The sequence below is a fragment of the Giraffa tippelskirchi genome, chromosome 13 (genome assembly GCF_054371585.1).
Source record: "Giraffa tippelskirchi isolate mGirTip1 chromosome 13, T2T-mGirTip1v1.2.pri, whole genome shotgun sequence".
NCBI classification, from domain to species: Eukaryota; Metazoa; Chordata; class Mammalia; order Artiodactyla; family Giraffidae; genus Giraffa; species Giraffa tippelskirchi.
In genome coordinates this window covers 89,114,508-89,138,012 of record NC_137287.1, presented here as the reverse complement: position 1 = coordinate 89,138,012, position 23,505 = coordinate 89,114,508, and the positions used below count along the sequence as shown (strand labels likewise).

The 23,505-nt window shown below is 46.5% G+C and overlaps 1 protein-coding gene across 1 annotated transcript in view; it reads right to left on the bottom strand.

Annotated features, from left to right (window-relative positions):
* The window catches only part of ADARB2 (adenosine deaminase RNA specific B2 (inactive)), a 227,355-nt gene that overhangs the window by 73,533 nt on the left and 130,317 nt on the right, over positions 1-23,505 (bottom strand). The gene's annotated exons all lie outside the window — the stretch shown is intronic.

The window sequence follows — 23,505 nt, the reverse complement described above, 5'->3', positions numbered from 1 at the left end:
GAGAGCCCCTGCCCCTCTTCCATGTGAGGACCCAGCGAGAAGATGCAATCTATGAACTAGGAGGCGGGACTTCACCAGACACAGTGGTACTTTGATCTTGGACCCATAGCCTCCAGAGCTGTGGGGAAGGACTCCTGCTGCTTCACCTCCTGTCTGGGGTCCTTTGTTATAGCAGCTTGAACAGACGAACCAGCCTCATGGTCAAGAACAGCACATGCCTGTGCCCATGGGTTCTGCAGTCCTTGCCTCCTGTGCAGATTTGCACAGGATGCTGGTTTCCAGGCCAAGGGGCTTACTAGGACTTAGGGACCTGAACTCCAGCTATGCTCAACATAACTAAAATAATGGCACTCAAGTGACCCCGGTTTTAACTGCAGGGTTGTTACCCGATGACGTTAAGCAAGCCAATGGATTTTTCTGGGTAACAGTTGGCTATTTATAAAAGCTGTGGGAGTCTGGGGGCCTCAGGGGTCATGTGGGGTTGGAACAGTCTTCGCAAGGGTCCTTTGATTACAGAATCTTATTCATGTATTGAAAAAAATATTCATTGACAACTTCAGGCCAGACGTGATTCTACACCCTCGGGGTGCAGCAGTGAACTCACTCACCCCTGCAGGGGTCCTGTGACGATGAAGACACGTGGCCCCTTGGAGCAGGACAATGACACCTACCCTCCTGGTCTCTGTCGGTGATGAGCCCCACAGCTTGAGCATCTGGAGCCACGGGTAGAACGAGGCCGTCTGCTTGTCTTGCAGAGCCCGGGGCACAGGCTGCCGGACTTCCACAGCCAGTGATGGTGCCCGGACCAGCCCCTTCTCTGCTCAGCATCCTGGCCCCCATCCCCAACCCCGACTCCGGCAGGTCTCCACCCTGGCTCCAGCTCGCCTCTCAAGCCACATCGCTGCCTTCTCCCCCAAGCTAGAGGCCCCAGGACACAGGGAGCCTCCCAGCCTCAGGCTACTGCTCACACTGTTCTTCGCCTCCCCACCTGAAGTTGCTGCTGCTTACTTTCCCCCACTCATCTGAGTCCCACTCAGTCCTCAAGGCTGAGTTCTATTCCTGAGTCCTCTCTAGGACCTGCATGAGCTTCTAGAAACCTCTCCATCCTCCTCTCTCCTGAAACACTTGTGGTCTCAAGCCTCACCAGCCTCATCAGAGGATTCTGTGCACCAGCCCGGCTTTCACGGTGTTCCCCATCCACAAGGGGACGCTCAGCTTTTCTGGAGGTGGGGCATCAATTCCTCTTTCACACACTTCTTCATACCCAGTAGGTTCTAGATACACAGTCGGTCCTCAAAGACTGTTGACTGATTGTCACTGAGAAACGCAGGAGAATATTAAAATGTTTTCATGGGACTTAGGAGTAAGCGGAGTCCAGGGTTATCACTCAACTACCCACTAGTCTAGTGGACACTCTGTCCATGGACAAGAAGACATGCTGTGCATCCCGGGTGGGGTCTATGTTGGAGCCGTGGTTCCAAACCTCACGGAGGCAGATTCCTCACTCTGCAGCCTCTTCCTGGTGTGTACGGACTTGTGATAAAGCTTTATATTCTTGTGGTGGTGGTGGGGTGGGGTGTGTGTGTCACAAATGACTTTCATGTGCCCCTAGAGAGCTTGATCACTGGTTGGCCTAATTTCCCTGGATCATCTCCTAGGAAAGTTTTAGCCATGGCTGTGAGGCCAGCTTCTCAAATGGTCCATTCAGTGCACACGTAAACTCAGCACTTTGTTTCTCATAATAGTGCACTGGGAGACAGAAAAGAGAAAGAGAGAAGGGAGGAGATAAATAAAGAATAGAAGGCACAGATGGGCCTGGACAGTTTCTCATTGCTTGTTCCATATGATAGAACTCAACACATCTGGTCGGCTACGAAAAGCATCTTTGCACTAATTTGTTTGTCAGTATCCATTGAGAGGACGATCTGTCATCCTGTCGTATTCCGGTTGCCCCGAGATGTCTGAAGACAAGGCTAGCCACAAATTGGAACAGTGGCCACCAGGGAGCGAGCAGTGGAAACCACCAGCTGTTCTAAGTAACATCAACTGTGATATTTTTGAAGCTAAAATTTCAGCCTCACTTCTCCAAAGGCATTTAGCAGCTGCAGGAAAAAAAAAGCTCATCACTGTAACAGGAGAATGAATCTATTTCTCCTCATGTCCTGGTGTGTGTGTATGTACATGTGTGCATGTGTATGTGTGCACGTGTGCACAAGTGCATGCATGCTAACCTTCATTACTGGCTGGAAAAATGATAGAACGAGGTGGTAAGAATTCAAAGAGAATGGGACCTCTGTCTTGCTCCTTGGTATCCAAGTCTTTCTGGTCCAAGGAAACACAGACCATGGTTGTATAATTTGTCTTGATTTGCAGGAACAGGAATTGAGATTTCATTGTGTTGCCTCATTTGATTTTGTGACGGTGTCATCTGGCCATGGCACCCCATCTTCTGTCCTCACCACACCTCATTCCCCACCTGCTCTGCAGGACATATGATGCTAAACGGCATTCATTTGTTTAAATTTCTGTCTCCCTGAGTAAGTTTTAATCTTCCCAGAGACTATGCTTTGCCCTGGAACACAACAGACGCTCAACAAACATTACTTGGGTTGAACTAATTTAAATTTCTGTCTTTTAACAAGGCAGGAAGTGTGCTGACACATTGTACCTAACGGACTGCTGGTCAGTGTCCCCAAGGTTGCTCTGCACTTTGCTGTTCTGTCCCCATTCAACAGGGCCCCGTGGAGAACTACAGTGCAGAAGGTACTGCATTCAGGTTCCTTGGAGTCTCATCAAGGATGATTGGGGTGTCTATGGCAGAGGTCCTTCCTTTGCTCCTCTCCTAAGGTCTCCTGGGCTGCCCCCACAAGAGCTGGCTCTGCTCTGGACTGGGTGACCCATCCACCCCCTCCTTGTCCTTCTCCGTTTGTCAGCAGGTTGATGTACAACCTGACTGACACGATGCCCGTGGCACGTAGCGCACTGTGCTGGAACAGACTCACAAACTCTGACTTGGCTAGAATCAGCCTCCCAACTGTGCATCCATCACCGAATAAGGTGTTCAGAGAGGAAGGAGAGGAGGGTTCACCGTGGGCCATGTGGTGTGGCGAGCTCTGTGAGGCACCGCGGTTGGAGAGGCCGGATGTGCTCCAAGCTCCTCCCTCTGCTTGGGCCGGTCCCATGAGCTGTGCCGTGTTCGTCAGAGGCTGTGCTTATATTTTATATCTGGTAAGAAGTGACAAAGCGAAACTAATACAGAGAATGGGAGTTAACGTCTGACGTGCAGAGAAGCCTGTAGTATAGCAGATGGTGGTATTCGGGCTTCCGGGTCAGAAGCCACATGGCACACAGGTCACTGCATGAATAGCCAGTCTCAGGGTGCAGGAGCCCCTCAATGAGGGCTTTATTGGCATGGCTATTTCATTGAAGTTTTTTCTCAGGATCCTGTAGATTTCAGGACTACATTACTTTGTTTCTACATGCCCTCAGTGTAACACCTGATGCCTCTGGGGGATGCTTAGCTATTAACTGAATGAATGAATTAAAGCTTGAGAAGAGAGAAAGAACCATTAGATTGACTTATGTACATTATGACCTACTCAAATTGCTGGAGAATACAAAAACTGACTTTGCTTAATTAACTTGCATGAACATACTGAACACCGTCAGCCCCTCCAGTTTCTCAGAGTAACAATCAACAGAGGTAAGAACAAAGCTCCCTAATTCTCCAAACTTTTACAAAATACGGTTGGTCATACTTTTTCACGAAGTCTTAGCTGATTGCTCTGATCTTTACGTTTGTACTTTTGCTAAGGACGTTTTTTCCTTAGTGTATTTTGATCTAGGGTGCTGACTTACTTTTCCAAACAGAAAGTCCTAAATCATGGAGTCCCAAGTCTCTAACGGAGGTCGAGATTGCAGTCTGTCTCCTCTGTCTGACAGCAAACCTTGCTGTCTGGCTCGTGGTGTAGGTTTAAGAAATATTTACTCAGAAGGGAAGGGAAAGGTCCCAAGGATTGTCTTCTCTTTTGTCTTCCTCTGTTATTGATTATCATCCTTCCTGAGTCAGTCGTCCTGGGTCAGGAGGGGCTGGGCTGATCGCATGGACACTCAAGGGTGAGGCAGATGTCAGGCTCACCTTGTACACCAGAGCCTAGCACAGCAGGGGACCCTCCATTCTTGAAGAATGAATAAACGGCTAAGTGAACATCCCATTTTAAAGGTGGTCCCAGGTAGGGATGAAGCTGGCTGATAGACACGCGAAAAAAGCCCTTTGCTTTCTAAGTCAGTCCAAGTTTAAAAACATAGTCTTTCATTTTCCATCTGGTCCCTAATGAATTCAAGTTGACATTTAAACCCTGAGGTAAGGGCTTCCCTGGTGGCTCAGCGGTAAAGAATCTGCCTGCCAATGCAGGAGACATGGGTTTGATCACTGATCCAGGAAGATCCCACATGCTGCTAAGCAACTAAGCCCTTATGCCACAACTACTGAACCTGAGCCCACGTGCTGCAACGACTGAAGCCCACACGCCCTTGAGCCCAGCTCTGCAACAACAGAAGCCGCCACAAGGAGAAGCTTGTGCCCCACAGCGAGAGAGTGACCCCAGCTGGTCACAACTGGAGAAAAGCCCTTGCAGCAATGAAGACGCAGCACAGCCAAAAGAAATAAAATAAATAAGTAAAAAACAAAACAAAACAAAAAACCCTGAGGTAAGCTTTGAGAAAGGCAATTATCATAATCCAAGAGGGAGGAAAATGAAGAGAGAATAAGGGAAGAAGTTGTGAGAGAGGAAGGGGAGCGTCAGAAAAGAGAACCAAGGTCACCACCGTCACAACTGTTCCTGAACTGAGTCAAATTCAGGAGTGTGAGTCAAATTAAGACAGATGCATCTCACGTGTCCCCCAGAATGTTTTGCGTAGCGGGTAACGCAGGGCATTAAAACGACCTATTCTTATTGCTTAATGAGCCTGACTGGAGGCCATATGTGTGATGGATTTTTAAATGATTTGAGGGGAAGAGGGAAAGGCAGCAAACAGTGCATCCAGGGAGGTGGATTAAACACTCGGATCACCGGCCACGTCTGGGTCATTTCACATTCTTACCCACCCTGTACAACTGCTCCTGCGTCACAGACGTGGAGCCCGAGTCCTGCTACCGAGTTTACAGGACAGACACTGGTGGGCGAGGCCCTGACTAGCTGTGCCCGGCCGCTGTCTCGACGTCTCCCCAGGACCGTGAGTTAGTGTCAGAGCAGCTGCCCCTCTCACCGATGAGGGGTGGAGGGGGGAGGAAGTTCCCAGGAGAAGAAGACAGAAGATAGAAATACCATCCTGCAGAGAAGTTCCTCGCCCACATCATTCATAATAGGAGATTCAGTAAGATGTGTAATCGTGTTTAAAAAGAAAATCGTTTCACAGGAAGCCTTGTAGAAAAGCCACTTGAGATGGGACAAGCCTCTAGTGACCAATGGCACCCCCCCAACATGCGTCGTATTAACCAAACAAACGTCAGCGGAGGAGAATGCGTGATCTGCAAACTCCAGGGCATCTCCTGTAATGTATGTGTATACATGTGTGTGCATGTGTGTCCATGTGTATGTGTGTATGGAATAAACTTATTCATGCATAGCAGCTCCTCAGAAAATGCTCACTGTTACCAACTGTCTATTCATTTTCTACAATTTTCTATATGAAGAATCAACATGAGGGAAACCTACAATTTCCTAACAGCTATCATTTTTTTATTTATTTTGTAATTAGCCCGGATCACTTTTTTTTTTTTAAAGAAACTCTTTACTGATTTTTAGTGAACACATTTATTTCTTGTGCTTAAAAGCTGGTAATATTGGTGGTTTAAAAGGCAATTATGCTTGGCTTTTCGTTCAAAAGCTTCTTTGATATCACAAAATAATGATAGGTGTTAGGATTGGAATTGGGTTAGTCTTCATGTAATGCTTTGTAGTGTTGTAAACACTTTCATAATAATAAAAAAAAGCATTTACATTGTGAACACTACATTTTTGTTTCTTAAAAATTTCCACCTTCCAAAGCTTTTAGGGAACAGGACGCTAAAGCATGTTAATGCGCTCAGATGAGTCTGAGTTTCCCTTGGGGAGAAGCTACCTGAACTGCCATTTAAAGTTTTACATTTCTGCTCTAAATGAATGATTTCATTTAAGTAAAAGGTCTTATTTTCTATGATGAAAATTCATCTGCTTCATGTAACTCTGAAGCATCTTGATTTATTACTGCCTATATTTTCTTCCAAGGAGAATATTCTTCTAGAGACATTATGCAAGAATTCTTATATTTCTTACTCTTTGGCATTTTCTATTAATCTCATCATATCTATGTTCATGCTTTTTGGATACAAAATTACAAATATATATATAAAAAAGAAATATATAGTAGTTACATATTTGGATAAATACAATTGTGGGAATTCATACCCTGCTCAGCTGAACGAGCCTGCCTAGAGTGACCAAAAGCTGTGCTACGGGCTCTTAGAGAGTTGAGCAGCATTTTCCAAGGAGGGAGGAAGGGGGTTGGAAATATTGTTTCAATCTTCTAGGAAGAAATGCATAAAGTTTGTTAAAATAAATTTTTTGAAATTGTTTTTGTAAAGTAGTGTTAATTGCTCAGTCGTGTCCGACTCTTTGCGACCCCATGGACTGTGGCCTGCCAGGCTCCTCTGTCCATGGGATTCTTCAGGCAAGAATACTGGAGTGGATTGCCAATCCCTTCTCCAGTTTTTGTAAAAGATGTAAATAAAGAAATGCTTTGCTACAAATTTGTGGGGATATAGACACCGGTATATGTATATGTGCGGGCTTCCCTGGTAGCTCAGCTATTAAAAGAACCCACCTGCTAATGCAGGAGACTCAAGAGTTGTGGGTTTGATCCCTGGGTTGGGAGATCCCCTGGAGAAGGAAATGGCAAACCACTCCAGTATTCTTGCCTGGAAAATTCCATGGAGAGAGGAGCCGTGGGGTCACAAAGAGTCAGGCACAGTTAAGAGTGTGGACAGGGTACATCAGGAGCCTCTCTCCAGCAGGAACACTCACAGACAGACATGCAGACGTGGTTTACCAGCTGGTGGAGTCAAGCAGCGTCTTGAGCAGGATCTGTATGTCCGGTGCTGACCCAAGAGGGGCTGCTCTGGGACTTTCTTGGGGGGCCAGGGGCTGAGACTCTGTGCTACCAGCATAGGGGGCCCAGGTTCAATCCCTGGTTGGGGAACCTGGTCCCACATGCCACAGCTAAGACCCAGCGCAGCCAAATAAATAAATAAATACATAAAAAAAGAAAGACACCAATCTAAAAGACATGTGGAATAAACTTCTAGGCCCAGGTAGTGCCTGGTACCCAGAGAAGGCAATGGCCACCCACTCCAGTACTCTTGCCTGGAAAATCCCGTGGATGGAGGAGCCTGGTAGGCTGCAGTCCATGGGGTCGCGAAGAGTCAGACATGACTGAGTGACTTTACTTTCACTTTTCACTCTCATGCATTGGAGAAGGAAATGGCAACCCACTCCAGTGTTCTTGCCTGGAGAATCCCAGGGACAGGGGAGCCTGGTGGGCTGCTGTCTATGGGGTCGCACAGAGTCGGACACGACTGAAGTGACTTAGCAGCAGCAGCAGCAGCAGCAGTGCCTGGTACCACATCAGCGAATGGAACTTAAGTGAACTCTGTGTCCCTGTGAACGTCCTGCTCAACAAGAAACACAGGGCAGGTGGCCTGGCCCCACCCACTGAGCAGCTGTGGGCCTTCTTGCCCATCCAGGGCTCACTGAGGGCTCCAGCCAGTCAGATATTGTCAGTTTTTTCTTCCTTGCTCTTTTCTTTATCCTATAAAGCTTCCTACCCACCCCTCCCCACACTGCACGGTTCTACAAGAAGAGATCATCCACCTCCTGAAGGATGTTTGCAGCACATGAACTATCTTCTTGGATCATTTTTAACAGACTTAAATGAAACATCTCCTGTCTCAAGGGACAATGACTCATTGGCACAAAGGGAAATCATTAGCAGCAAGAGACACATGAAGACAGGAACTCGGAGTTCATCCAAGCGCAGGTGGAAACATGATTTTGATGGCCTGTGGGGAAGGAAGGGGCTTGGGACAGTGACCTGTGTCCATCGGCAGTAGAGCACTTCAGACAGGAGCAGAGACTCGGAGGTGGAATGGACATGGGATGTGCAGGAAAATGGTGAAGATTAAAACGAGCCAGAAATAAGATGCACATTATACTTTGAGTAAATAAGAACCAGCTTGCATGCCTGCTATGTTGTGTCCGACTCTTTGTGACCTCACAGACTAGCCCACCAGGCTCCTCTATACATGGGGATCTCCAGGCAAGTATACTGGAGTGGGTTACCATGCCCTCCTCCAGGGGATCTTCCCAACCCTGGGATTGAACCTGCATCTCTTACTACTTGTGCACTGGCACGTGGGTTCTTTACTGCTAGCACCACCTGGGAAGCCAAATAAGAACCCTATTTATTTATTTTGAAGAAAATCTCTATCTTTATTTTTCATGTGAGATTCTTGAGCTGAGGTCTATTGTCTTACGCACTCACACACCAATAGCCTGATGGCTCCAGTCCACACAGGAGAGTGGAGATTTTCGGGATTGCCTTGCCATTGCCTCCACTCCTAACACTGGAGACCCTCTCTGCTCTTTCCAGGGAAGGCAGCGCAGTGTGGTCATGTCAACTCTGGATTTGGGGCACAGGAAGTATTCACCTTTTTTCTTTTTTTGGTGGATGGAGGCAGTCATCCACTTTTTGCTCCTCTAGTCCTCACTGCACATTTATATCACTAGACTTCGCAACCACTGATGAACCACATAAAACTAAATAAAAAAGACAGACTGAATTCCAAACTAGACTCAAGAACATGTTTGCTGAATGACCTTGGATCAGTCATTCTGATTCTCATGGTTTATATCCACTCTATATGTAACATTCTGTCTCATATCTCTAACATTCCATAACATTTTCTCCCATGCATGAGTTATTTCCCTTACTCTTTCTTCCCCCTTTTCCATTTTTGGCACATAGACTATGTATCTTTATAATATGTAGCTTCCTGGCTTCACAGATTGGAGCCCCTCAGTCCGCAGACATCCCCAAACATAGAACAACTTCAGTGTCATCAAGATGAATGACAGTCATGGATTTTACTTTCAATTTTATTTTTTTAGTTACCACAGCCTAATTTATTGGTTGTCTGTCCTAGAGGCTACTCAGCACTGATTTTCTAAAAAACAGCTGATGTCTAACGTTAATCAATCAAGAGTTGCCACACTCCAGTCCAAGGTAAACAAATGTGAACCAAATATTAATAGTGAAATACGGTTGTATTTTCCAGAGTCCTGTGGAAGACTTAAGTGGGATCCCAGGAATGGGAGTCTGTTTTAAATAGAGAAATGAGTCTTCAGCTGAACATAAGCTGTGAAGGTTAGTTCACTAGTTTCTGTGCTTCAGCTGAGTCTGGGAAAGACCTGGTGGTGAAAACTCATGTGCACACATTCCCATCAGTCATTGCTGTAGCTGAGGGAATGAAGAGCTTGCAAACTGCAGAAACACTTTGTGATTATACTTTCTTCTTAAGTTCAATGTCAAACCATTTTTCAGCCCCCTCGGTAGTATCAGCTTGACACTACCATATACATATTCCTGAGTACAACTGTCAGGTAGACCAGATGTCAGGTTTTGGACCCAGGCATGAGGTGCCTAGTTTCATTTGCTGTTGGGTACTTAATAACTTCTGTTTTCTGAACTGTTCTTTATCATCCAGTCAGAGAAGGATAGCTTAGATTCTTAGGCAAAAACAATAGGAAAATAAATGTTTCTAGAGAATATTTTTCCTCCGACAAGCTAAGCTGTCTGAAAAAAATTATTTTCTGGGAAAACAATATTCCTGTCTATTGTTTTCATTGGGCTTCCCTGATGCCTCACCTGCTAAAGAATCTGCCTGCAATGCGGGAGACTTGGGTTCGATTCCTGGGTTGGGAAGATCCCCCGGCAAAGGGAACAGATACCCACTCCAGTATTCTGGCCTGGAGAATTTCATGGACTGTATAGTCCATGGGATCATAATTGTTTTCATTATTTTTTTCATATGCACTGTTTTTAACCTGTGCTTCCTAGCATCTGAAAGGAAGAAGCATTTGTGTGATTAATCTTACAGAATAAACAGGCAACTCCTCTAAGGAAAGCTGTTGCAGAAAATTGTTTTCATACAGTTCTTAATTTTGGGGACAGTTTTAATAATAATGGTAATAATAGCTACCATTGCCAGAAAAAATAACATTATTTTCCTAAGCTCTTAATACATATCATCTCAGTAAACCGTCACATTCAATCATTATTAGGTAGGTATTACTTTTCACATATGCAAAATCAGACAGGAAGTAAAGCCAATCATTTTTATTTATTTCCATAAGATTTTACATTGTGCTTTTTTCCTGTGGCAATTTGTTAATGTTGCGATAATCAAAAGTGTTTTTAACACTGGTTGGAGTGCTAAGTAATTTGTACAGAGAGGTCTCCTTTAATTTTAAAAACTGACGTTGACAACAGCATTTTCCTATCTTTTATATAGATGAAGGAACTGAGCTCGGAGAAATGAAGTAACTGTGCTAATTCCATTATTCTGAATTCTGTTTTTATATTGTGGAAATGACAAGAAATTATTCATTTGATTTTACATTGTAAGTTAATTCATAAGTGAATGTGTGGCTTTTCAACACAGTGGCCCTATTAACACTGAAAAAATGAAACAAAATTCAGATAAGAGGCAGGTTCAATTTTAAGCAACACACACTAAAAAAATTTCTTGAAATAGAATCTTTCCATAGCTTTCTCATAACTGTGAAGTTGAATACCCCATGGGGATATCATATTAAGCAACTGAAATTTAAATCACATCACTGTACAACACCTGGATTATTCGCATTTTCCTGGAAAGCTTTTCTCCGCACTGCCCCGGTCTGGCAGATTCCTGGGAGGCTGTGGTCCAGAGGTGAACAGAAAAGTCAAGGGCTTCTCTCTGGGTCGGCAAGTTTGCTGATGTCCTCCTGTCACTTCATCCCCATTGTGTCTTGTCTGCACCTCCACAGCTAAACATGTGCTGATTTCATGCTTTGATCTAAGTTTCAGATTTCCTTTTCTCTAGTGTGTGTTAGAGTATCCTTTTTTGATGCTGAGCTCCTATCCCAGGCCTGATGGGGAGGGCCATGCAATGCCTGAACTGAGCTGGGAAAAGGCAAACGTTTATAGCAGCTCTGTTGGTTTCAACAATGACTATTATCCTAGGCTCGTGCCTTTGCTGGCTGACCGACAACGAGTATTTTCATAAAATGAAAGAACCAGTAGCTGCCCTCTTGAGAATGAGGCACTCAGTCCTTATTAAATTAACTGAAAAGATGAATGCAAACGCAGTCAAACGTTATATTGTATGTGATAAAAACAGAAGACAGAAAAGTTCAGTTTAATGCTTTGTCTCTTCTGTTTTTGTTCCTTACAAAACTTGGGAGGATAACAAAGAGAACTCTGATCTCATGTGAAATGGAAATGGACTGAGAGATGCTCAAGGGAAAACGTCCACATGAACTGAATGGACAACAGGAAAGTGGGCAAGTGCACCCAGCCCGTCTGGAGAACAAGGGGACCAGGCTGATGGGAGACAGCATGCAGATGAGGTAAAATATCACAGAGACATGAAGACACTGTACGTGAAACTGACACTGTACTGTGGAACTTCCCCCACAATGGGAAGGTCTGACAAGTAGCGTGTGGAAGAGAAAAATCAAAGCTTCCCAAGATGAGGCTAAGTGCAAACTAATTAAAAATTTTCCTCCAAGTAGGCAGAGACCCGGGGGAAAGAGCTCGCCCAAACCGAAGCCGGCCTCTCTGCCTTCCTCCTGGGACCCACTTCCTCTTAGCTCTGCTCTCCTCCCACTCACATGGGACAGCAGTGGACCCAGAGCCCAGGGCTCACGCACGCTCCAGGCTTCTGTGGCCATCTCCCCCCTCGTCTTCTCTGTCCTCGGTTTCCTTCCCGATCAGACAAGCAAATTGATTCTCATGTTAGTATCATTCTGTTTGCTAACCATGCGGTGGTGGGTCTGTCATACAGAGCAACTACTTTGCTTCTCCCGACAAAGCAAACAACAGCTGTGTTCAACCCTGTCCTTCGATCTTCAGTTGGCTCTTTATCAGAGGGGCAGCCTGTGTGTGGGATCAGAGGCATGGAAAATTCCAACAACCTTCAAGTCACAGGGTCTGTTTTACAAATGTTGCAAATGGTAAGAAGCTTTCTTATCATTTTCCAGATATGAGTATGAGTTGAGCTGATGTCCTGGCTTAGATTTAATTGAGATTTAAAGGGGAAAGAGTGAAAATGCCAATAAGTGAGAGTTATTTGAGAATACTAAGGAAGTCAATTGATTAAAAAAACTCAACATCAGTAGCTTGCTTTTTTCTTGGAGAATATTAGAACAAAATGGAGAAGTGGGTTAAGTTTTCCTAATTAGTGAGGGAGGGTAGAGCCCTGCCAGTGTAACTGGCGTGTCCCCAGCACCTGTGCTGCCCTGTCAGTTGACAGCTGTGTTCCTTTGGGGAACTCTCTTGAGCTCTCTGAGCTCGAGTTTGTCCTTTTGCTTAAAAAACAAAAGTAATGGCATCTATCTTACAGTGTTAATGTGAGGGTTTAATGTTATATGTGTGGATTTGCCTATTACAGTGCTGGGTTTGTGACAGATTGGGGTAAATGCTGCTTTCTCATGTGTTTATGCAGCCCTTTTTTCTCTCCCTAACATTCCTTTCAAAGTGCTTGACTTCGGCCCTGGGAGGGATATTTGTCTCAGAATGTTTCAACCTATGCGGTTGTCAAACATTCCATTTCATTCTTCTCCTTAATTTAATTACAGCACTTGGTTTCCTGAAGCTCATGACTTCATTAAAAAAATATTTTAAAATTGACTGTTTAATCACTTAATTGTAAAACATGAATGGAACTTCAGAGTTAATTAAAGCTGGTGGGTAAGAGTTTAATTGTGACTTTCTGTGCTGGTTTACCGAGCGTCTCAATAGATTGAATCTGGCTTCTCTGCGCTGGAAGGTCAGTAGGCACCTCCCTGGAGCACAAACAGAAGTCTAGAGGGGAGGGGGACGGCCCCCAGACACTGGGGGAGGGCTCCCCCGGGCACTGGGGGTGGGGTCCTCACTCTGCCTATACGGGCATCTGAGATGATCCTGGAGAAAACTTGCATAATAACCTTTTCAGGTTTAAGTTTTCTCTTCTGCAAGATAGGCTTTTTACCCCTCTTTCCAGAAGGCATTGTGAGGATGAAATGACTTTCTCTCATGGTCCTTGGGAGTTAACAACCACCTGACCCTCAGGCTGAATGAGAAAAATGTGGGTGCAGAGAATGCGCTGTGAGTTGAATGTGTGTGTCCCTCAAATTATTGTATTGTGTCCTGACCCCAAGGGGATAGTAGCAGGGGCGATTTTGGGAGGTGATGAGGCCATGAGGGTGGAGCCCTCAGGATGGGATTAGTGTCCTTATAAAGGAGACCCCAGAGAGCCCCTGCCTGCTTCCTCCAGGTGAGGACACAGCAAGAAGATGCTGTCTGTGAACCAGGAAGCAGGTCCTCATCAGACATTAAATCTCCCGTCACTTTGATTTTGGACATCCAGCCTCCAGTTGGGAGAGATGAATGTCTGGCATTTATAAGCTGCCCAGTTTGCAGTGTTCTGTTCTATCAGCCTGGGTAGACTAAGACAATTGCCTCAAACAAACACACTTACAAATACAAAATCACAAATAGGTTCAAAATAAAAGGACAGGAAAAGCTGTACTGTGAGAACACTAAGAAGTAGAAAGCTGGAATCTCTGTATCAGGTGAAGGAGATTTCAGACCAGAAAGAATTACCAGGGATAAAGAAAGTCACTTCCTGTGGATGAAAATGTCAATACATTAAGAGGACAGAACCATACTGAAAGTTTATGCAGCAAACGAACTTTGAGCCAACAGCACTGCCAGGAGAAACAGACAAATCTACTGAGACAGCGGAGATTGCAACACCTGTCTCTCAGGAAGTCATGGGACAGCTGGAAACAACCTGTGACCTGAGCATCCCTCCGAAAGCAGCCCACACACGTCCCCAAGTGCTGGACGTGAACCTGGCCACGTGGCCCAGCACCAGGCGTTTACAGGGACTCAGGAGACATGCAGAGAACAGCACAGGGCAGAGCAGGTTCTCTCATGGTGACGATTGGAGGGGGAACAGAGCAGTTCCTGGCAATCCAGGGAGAGAGGAGAGATCGAGAGGGCAGTCAGAGTGCTCTGGATGGGATGTGGGAGAGAAGACCCCCGGCCCTAACCCCCTCCTGGTCCTGGTTCTTGCAGGCAGCATGGGACCCACAACTGGCTCGAGGCTGGGACATGCCCGGAAAGCATGTGCGCATGACCTGCACCACATCTACCCTGGACATGGTGGGTGGAAGTTTCATTTTTCTATTTTTAGAAACCTCCTCAGATGACCCCCACATGCAGCCACATGGGACCTACTGGTCACCCTTCCAGCACATGGCTGCCCGGCCGGAGCTGCTGGGCCCTCACATCCAGGAGGAGCTGGCCACTGCCCTTCTCGCCCAGGGCCATCACCCAACAGACAAACAGATTTGTCACTACTCTCCCACGCCCTCTTCTCATTGCTATCATTACCATCATGTCCACCCAACGCGGATGCCGTTTGTGGCTGGGTGCAGTCACCCTGAGCTGGGCAGGATCTCACTCTTTCTCATGAGACAGTCCATGAGCATTTCTGAGACTCAGGCTCCCCGTCTGTGAGGTGGGGGTGTTGACAGTCAGACTCTCAGAGGTGGTGCTGAGCTGACTGACACCTGGGTGAACATTCAGGACCAAGGACAGCGCTGGCATTTGCAACCTGTGTGGAGGTACTTATGGCTGCTGATACATCGATAGTGATGTCAGTATCAACAACAACAAGAGCTTCGCTGCAGAGCTCATCTCCTTCAGGACACAGAGCTGGGGAGAGCTTGGAGCAGAGCCAGTTCAAAACCCAGGGTGCAACTTGGAAGGTGGTGTGGCTGATCCCGGCTCCCAGAGCTGGAAAAATGGGGGGAGGTGAAGTGGCTGAGAACAGCATGGAGGGTTTCATTGGAGTGTGGGGTGGCCTCACTGTGGGGGCACATGTAGGAAGTGATGTGCAAATGTTATAAAGTGAACTGTGGGTAAAAGACATACATTTCAACATGTGTGACCTGTAATTGCCTTTTTGAGACAAAGCTTATGAGAGCCAGAGGAGAAGATAGGTGGAGGTGAAGATACTGTTGTAGACTTGGAAGGATCTGGACAGACCGAGGAAGGAAGGAACCCCTCTGTGGGGGGGTGGGGGCCACTGAACCTGCAGCAGCCCTTGTGTCAACCACCATCCTCTCTGAGATGTGGGGCCCCAGAGATGTCCAAACATCCTCCTGGAGGCAAATTACACACAAGTATTTGGAAAGTATAAATACATTTAAGTGAAAGTGAAGGTGAAAGTCGCTCAGTCATATTCGACTCTTTGCGACCCCAAAGACTGTAGCCCGCCAGGCTCCTCTATCCATGGGGATTCTCCAGGCAAGAATACTGGAGTGGGTTGCCATGCCCTCCTCCAGGGGATCTTCCCAACCCAGGGATTGAACCCGGGTGTCCTGCATTGCAGGTGGATTCTTTACCAGCTGAGCCACCAGGGAATAGTTTAAGTATCACAGGATTTGCAGCCACATCTTAACAATAAAATTAACATGGAAACAACATGGAGTGGAATGAAAGGTCACAGGGACTTGAGAAGGCAACGGGAGATCTCAGACAGACTGCATTTGTAGCGATGGGCTCTGGCCCTGTGCCCAGACAAGGAGGCTTCCGAGCTCATTTTTCTCTGCTGCTCAGAGTCCTTTCATGGATGGTCCCAGTGGGCAGTGAGCCCCTGACTGCATAAGCCGTGATGACTGGGAGCATCTTGGCTCCAGAGACCCCTGTCTGATGAATAGGAGTCACCTTCCCACAGTGTCACCTTCCCTGGTGGCACCAGGCTTGGGGATGTGGCCAGCAGGGGTGACACATCTTGAGATGGGGGACCACGGGCCAAAGTGGTCCAACATGAGAGACGAGTGAGAACTGGGGGATACATGGTTTTAACTTTTGTTTCAGGTCAGAAAGATGCACAGATGTCTACACTATTGAGGAATCTAGAGGCCTGATTCTTTTTTCAAACTTTAAACATTTTTTTTAGTATTGGGGTATAGCCGATTACCAATGTTGTGGTAGTTTCAGGTGAACAGAGAAGGGACCCAGCCACAAACATCCAGGCTGGCACATAACATTGAGCAGAATTCCATGTGCTATATGAAAGGTCCTTGTTGAGTGTCCATTTTGAATATAGCAGAGTGTGTCCATGACCTTTCCAAACTCGCTAACCATCCCTTCCCCCTGGCAACCTTAAGCTCATTTTCTAAGTCTGTGAGACTCTTTCTGTTTTGTAAATAAGTTAATTTCTATCATTTCTTTTTAGATTCCACATACAAGGGATGTCATATGATATTTCTTCTTCTCTATTGGACTTATTTCATTCAGGATGACCCTCTCTAGGTCCATCCCTGTTGCTGCAAACGGCATTATTTCATTCATCTTAACGGCTGAGTAATATTACATATTACTGTATATATGTACCATATCTTTTTTATTCACTCTGGAGGCCTGATTTTTAACATCAGTTGATGACAAAAGCTGTTTCTGGAGTGAGGAAGATGGCCAAGAGTAGGAACTGAGAACCATGCCGCTCAGTTGGCTGAACAAAGTTTTACTCCAGGTTTCTGTCCGGGGAGCCATGATGTGGCAGGAACACTGACCGCACTGAGCTGACTGCACTTCGCGGGCTCCATATGTCCCTGTGAGTCAGGCTTCCTCTCCAGGTGACCCCATGTGCCACTGGACATGGCATGAGCAACTATGAGCCCCTGCCCCAGGGAAGCCTCATGCTTCAGTTAAAAAAACAAAGAGCAGCAGAAAGAAATCGTGAAAATCAAACAGGAATGAAGGATGCAGGTCTCCACGTCCCGCAAAACAGGTGACTGTCTCCGCAGGAGGGTGAGCGACTCATCAAACAGTATCTCAGGATTTTGTTAAGAGAAAAATGGGGCCGTAGTCCAGGGGTACCTCTTGGGGTGATGCTGTGCTACTTCAGCTCCTCAATTCCTGACCACCCAGAAGCCCCCCTCGGTTCACCCAGGGCCCCTGCCTGGCCCGGGCTGTCCTCCCCGTGACCGGCAGCCAGGACTAGGACAACATGTGACCGAGACATCATGTGACCTGCTGCCACACAGCCCAGTCTATCCTGCGGCCCTCCTGTCACTTGCCCATGCTTGCTGGGTGCTCAGTCCTCGCTTCCCTTCATCCATGTTTCTCATGCAGGGGTCCTGCGCTCCTTCAGACACTGACCCTCTTCTTTCTCATCCGTGTTGTTCAGCCCCCCCTTTATCACCAAGGTAAAATATTAGAAAAGTCATTCACCCACAGTCTTACCCACTTTCTCCCCTTCTGTCACAACCCCTCCTGTCACCTCTGTTTCTCTCACTTAACTCCTCCCAGGGCCCTCCACACCAGCAATTCTGCAGCGAAGGATTCTCAGAGCAGAAGTCAGATTCCTGGTGAAAGAGAATTCCCCAAAGAGAAGCCTCATGGAGACACACAAAGTCGGGTCCTGGTTGGCAGAAACGAAAAGTATTATGTGGAAAGAGTGACCTAGTGCTGGGTGCTTCCTGCAAAGTAGTTCCCATGAAATTGAAATATGGTCAGAATCTCGGTTCCAATTTCATTTCTATTAGGTGCTCAGTGGCTAAATTAAGAACTTTCTGGATCCCTCATTTAGATAAACCCTTAACTATTAACCTCTAATAATGTCATCATTTCACTGAGTAGAAAAGAAAACATCTGGGTGAGTTCAATGAGCCAAGGGTGTGGACAGGAGGCCTCTGCATTCTAATTGCATCTCGCTGACCTTGATGGAGGGTGTGAGCTAGGAGGGAGGGCGCGTGCTGGTGGTGACCACCCGCCGTGGGAGTGGACGGGAACTCTGTGCTGGGCATGCAGGCGAGGGGAGCAGAGGGCCCCCTCTTCACCATGAGAGGAGCTCCTCATGCCGAGCTCCATCCTCAGCTCTGTGCCCACTTTTATTCTGCCCTTAAAAACTGGCGACGATTTTTCTCCTTTTGTCTGCGGTCCCATGTATATCAGGCTTTCTCAGTCTCGGGGACGAGTGTCCCTAAGGTCTCCGCCCACCCCGCTCTCCCCTGCCTAGACGCTGTCTTGCGCTTTGCAGCCGTGGCCAAGGGGTTGGCTCTGCAGGTGGCTCCGTACTGGTGGCCAAACCTCTGGTCACTCTTTCAGGCTAGCAGGCTCCCTGCTGCCCTGGGTGTGGGCCTCATGTTTCTGACTCTGCCTTTATTGGGCATTTCTGGCTCTTCCCTATTTGAATTTGATCACTAAGGGGACTGAACAAGAATCCATTGTCATACTTTTCCCCAAAAGTGAATTCTGTGGATCTGTGTGCAGGTGGATTTATTCTGGAGGTGCTCCCTGGAGCCCTGATCCCTGACCCCTGAAGCGGGGGTGGAGAAGGCCCTGGGCTCAGCCCTGGGGACCCCTGGAGATGACCTACAACCTGCCCCCTAGTCCCGAGGAGAGACAGGAAGTTGGGGGGTCCTCAACAGTGGTGCAGGAGTGGGGTGCCTGGCTCTTCCCAGATAAATTCCCATTGAGTCAGACGCCCCCACAAAAGAGGTTATGGGGTGCTAAGAACTAGGAGGGGCTGACAGTGTCTGCTGTGTGTTCTTAAGAATCTGTTCTAGAAAAGCAAAAGCATAAAAAAAGCCTTGTTGTCAAAGTTTGGAAAGAGATGATGTTCTCAGCTGTGACCATTCCTACATTAACAGAAAGACTAACCTGCAGCTGTGTTTGACTAGCATTTTCTGGAAAGAGTTCCTGACAGACACTTGTGTCAGGTAATACCTCATAAGACCACACAAGACGCTGTGAAATGTGAGAGGTGAACCCGACCCCTACTGTCTTTGAGTGAGGGATGGCTAAGCACAGGAAACCCAGCACGCCTGGAACGGTCACCCTCTGAGGATGGGGAAAAACAACCCAGGGTCCTCCTGCCCTCCTCATGGACCATCGGCGCTCACAGGTCACGTGAGGGTCACAATCTTAGCCAAAATGAAGTGGCTTCCCAGCTCCCCTCTCAGACTGGCGGCCATGGCTGTGCTAGGAGAGGATGTGCCTGATATTGGGTGAGGGGACATGCATGCCTGGGGATGGGACATGCCTGACGTGGGGTGAGGGTCACACATGCCCGGGAGGGTGGGTGGATGTTGAGGAGTGACCTGGTGGGACGTGAGCTCACTGTAGGTGGTGCACACCAGTGCTCTTCGTGTTCCCAGGTGAGGTGGCTGGGAGAGCCGAGCGTCCGCTCACAGACCCACAGAGAAGAGTGACTCTAGTCTACTTTGCAGACAGAGGTCACAGATGATCTTGGTGTTTGTTAAAGGACAGAGGCATGAAAAGAGGGTGAAGTTAGAAGTCTGGGTTTGTAGACAGTGGGAGAGTAGAGGCCCAGGGCTGCCCCTGGCTGTCAGATGTGGGTGTGAGGGGGTGGGAGCCTGGTCTACAGGCAGAAAGGAGCGTTCGAAGACGCGAGCCACCTGTGTCAGACAACAGAGTTAGCTTTCATGTTTGATGATGACTTTTCATCAAATCTGGCGTCATGATGACTGAGCAAGTCCAGGGAGATATCAGGTGTGAAAGCACAGGTCTGCTGTGATGCCAACTATCAATTTACGTCTGTGGTCCCACAGAAGACAGGTCTGTGTCTGCATTTGAGTAACTGAGGGACAAGTTGGGGCTTCTCCCTTTCCATAGCTATCTGGCTCTTTTTCTTAGGCTAAACTGCCAACATCCATTGGATCATTGAAAAAGCAAGAGAGTTCCAGAAAAATATCTACTTCTGCTTTATTGACTATGCCAAAGCCTTTGACTGTGTGGATCACAACAAACTGTGGAAAATTCTTCAAGAGATGGAAATACCAGACCACCTGATCTGCCTCCTGAGAAATCTGTATTCGGGTCAAGAAGCAACAGTTAGAACTGGACATGGAACAACAGACTGGTTCCAAATCAGGGAAGAAGTACGTCAAGGCTGTATATTGTCACCCTGCTTATTTAACTTGTATGCAGAGTACATCATGAGAAATCCTGGACTGGATGAAGCACAAGCTAGAATCAAGGTTGCTGGGAGAAATATCAATAACCTCAGATATGCAGATGACACCACTCTTATGGCAGAAAGCAAAGAAGAACTAAAGAGACTCTTGATGAAAATGAAAGAGGAGAGTGAAAACAGATCATAGCACCTTGTCCCATCACTTCATGGCAAATAGATGGGGAAACAGTGGAAACAGTGAGAGACTTTATTTTGGGGGCTCCAAAATCAGTGCAGATGGTGACTACAGCCATAAAATTAAAAGACCCTTGCTCCTTGGAAGAAAAGTTATGACCAGCCAAGACAGCTTATTAAAAAGCAGAGACATTACTTTGCCAACAAAAGATTTGTCTAGCCAAAGCTATGGTTTTTCCAGTAGTCGTGTATGGATGTGAGAGTTGAACCATAAAGAAGGCTGAGCACCGAAGAATCGATGCTTTTGAACTGAGGTGTTGAAGAAGACTCTTGAGAGTCCCTTGAACTGCAAGGAGATCAAACCAGTCAATCCTAAAGGAAATCAGTCCTGAATATTCATTGGAAGGACTGATGTTGAAGCTGAAACTCCAATATTTTGGCCACGTGATGTGAAGAACTGACTCATTTCCTGATGCTGGGAAAGATTGAAGGCAGGAGGAGAAAGGGCCAACAGAGGATGAGATGGTTGGATGGAATCACTGACTCAATGGACATTAGTTTGAGTAAGCTCCGGGAGTTGGTGATGAACAGGGAAGCCTGGCGTGCTGTGGTCCATGGGGTCACAAAGAGTCAGACATGACTGAGCGACTGAACTGAACTGAAAGAATTTCTGAGAAACTGATGCTCTTGAATGCCAGCTCTGAGCATCTGAGTCAGTGGGGCCGAGAGCCTTCACTCTTGGGCGTCCAGCCGATGCTAGCCTTACTGCTCAGGACCCCACTCTGAGAACCACTATCTGTGCCATCTTGCATTCACCTTGGAGGAATGATGTCAGCAAGACTGGGGACGGCCGAGCTCTGCCCCCCCCAAGACACTAAGTGAGCAACGACAGACCGACTGAAGCAGCTCGGTGGGAGCTGCAGTGAGCAGGCCCCCCGGTAGCCAGGCAGAGGCTCAGGCCAGAAGCTGAGCCCACAGCAGGGGGAGTTCTAAGGTGTTCTGCTCACTCGTGTCCCGTCCCTGCTATGCAGCATGCAGTGTGAGCAAGGAGCCACAGGCTCCTGTTTCAGACAGGCGGAGAAGAGAGGAACATGCTTGCGATGCTCTGGCTCATCTGGAAGCAGCTGGTCTCTGTCTCACCTGGACCAGGACAACTGCCAGCCAGTAATTCTACATCCAAAAAAACTGTCCTTCGGGAATGAGGAAGAAATGAAGACATTTCCAGATAAATGAAAACCGAGAGAGTTCTTTACCGATAGACTTTCCCTGCAGTAAATGCTAACGACTTAGCGACTGAACAACAACAACAATGGGTACACAATACAGAAAGAGACGATTCGTGACATTAATAACAAAGTGTGGAGGGCAAAGTGACATAACACTAGAATTTTGTATGTCATTGGAGCTAAGTTTTCCATTTAAAATAGACTCTTATGACTTTAGGATGTTTTACGTAATTCCCGTGGTAACTACAAAGAAAGTATTTATAAAATATACAGCAAGGGAAGTGAGGAGGGAACAACAAGTTGTCACTCTGAAAAATCAACTAAACACAAAGGAATGCAGTAAGGTAGGAAATGAGGAATAAAACTGTAAGACATACAGAAGCAAATAGCAGAATGACAGAAATAAATCCTTTCTGTCAGTCCTTACTTTCAATGTAAGTGGATCAAACTCCCCAAAGACATAGAGTGGCAAAATGGATAAAAAACCAGAACAAAACAAAACAGGATCCAACTAAATGTCTGTAAGGGACTCACTTTAGATGTCAGGACAAAAATGAGCCGAAGGTAAAAGGACTGAGAATGAGATTCCACATCAGCTGTAACCAAAAGAGATCAGGGGTGGCTACACTTACCTCAGAGCTCCTAAATATTGACAAACATCGACGGAACTCAAGGGCACAACAGGAGCCCTGCAATAATAGTGGGAGACACCAATGCTCCTTTTCCAATAATGGACAGAGCCCCCAGACAGAAGATCAATAAGCAGACAGAGGCTTCAAACAACACGGCAGACCACCTGAACCTAACAGAACACCCCACCTGAAAGCAGCAAAGGGCACATTTTTCTCAAGTACACTTCGAACATTCTCCCCAAATGACCACAAGACAAATATTATTAACTTTAAGAAGACTGAACTCATGAAAAACATCATTTTTGATCACAATAGAACAAAACTAGGAATCAGTAGCAGATGGAAATTATAAAATCCACAAACATGTAGAAATTAAACAATACTCTCCGGAACAACCAACAGATGAAAGAAAAAAAAATCACAAGGGAAATTAGAAATTATTTTGAGATAAATGGAAACAAAAACATGACATACCAAAATGCATGGGATGCTGAGAAAGCAGTGCTATGAAGGAAATTTACAAGTGTAAGCATGTACTTTAAAAAAGAAAGCATCTCAAATAATCCAACTTTTCACCTTAAGGGACAGAGAAAGGAGAGTAAAATGAACCCAGAGCAAGGACTCTATGAAATACTTATACAATTATGTTCACAGAAGCCAAAAGTTGGAAGCAACCCATCACCCATCAATGGATGAATGGATATTTAAAATGCTGTGTATATGTACAGCGAAATCTATTTCCTTAAAAGGGGAATTTTGACACATGCTGCAACCTGGGTGATCCTTGAAAACATCTTTCTAAGTGAAATAAGCCAACAGGAAAGAATGCTACACAATTACACATACATGCGCTATTAATACTTGGAACAGTCAAAGTCACAGAGTCAAAGATGGACAGTCACAGTTGCTGAAGGAGAGTGTGTAAGAGGGACAGGGTCTCAATTTGGGAAGATGCAGGGGTTCTGTGGATGGATGGCGGCGATGGATGCACGGCAGAGAATGCACTAACACCACTGAGCATAAGTGGTTAAGATGGGACATTATGTTACGTGTATTTTATCACAATTAAAGAAAGAGATGAGACCAAGATTCACAAGCAATTCCTTCCTGTCTCCTAAAGCTCTGCAGGAATTCAGTCCGCCCCGTATTTCCGTATCAACCAGCAGCAGAGGAAGCT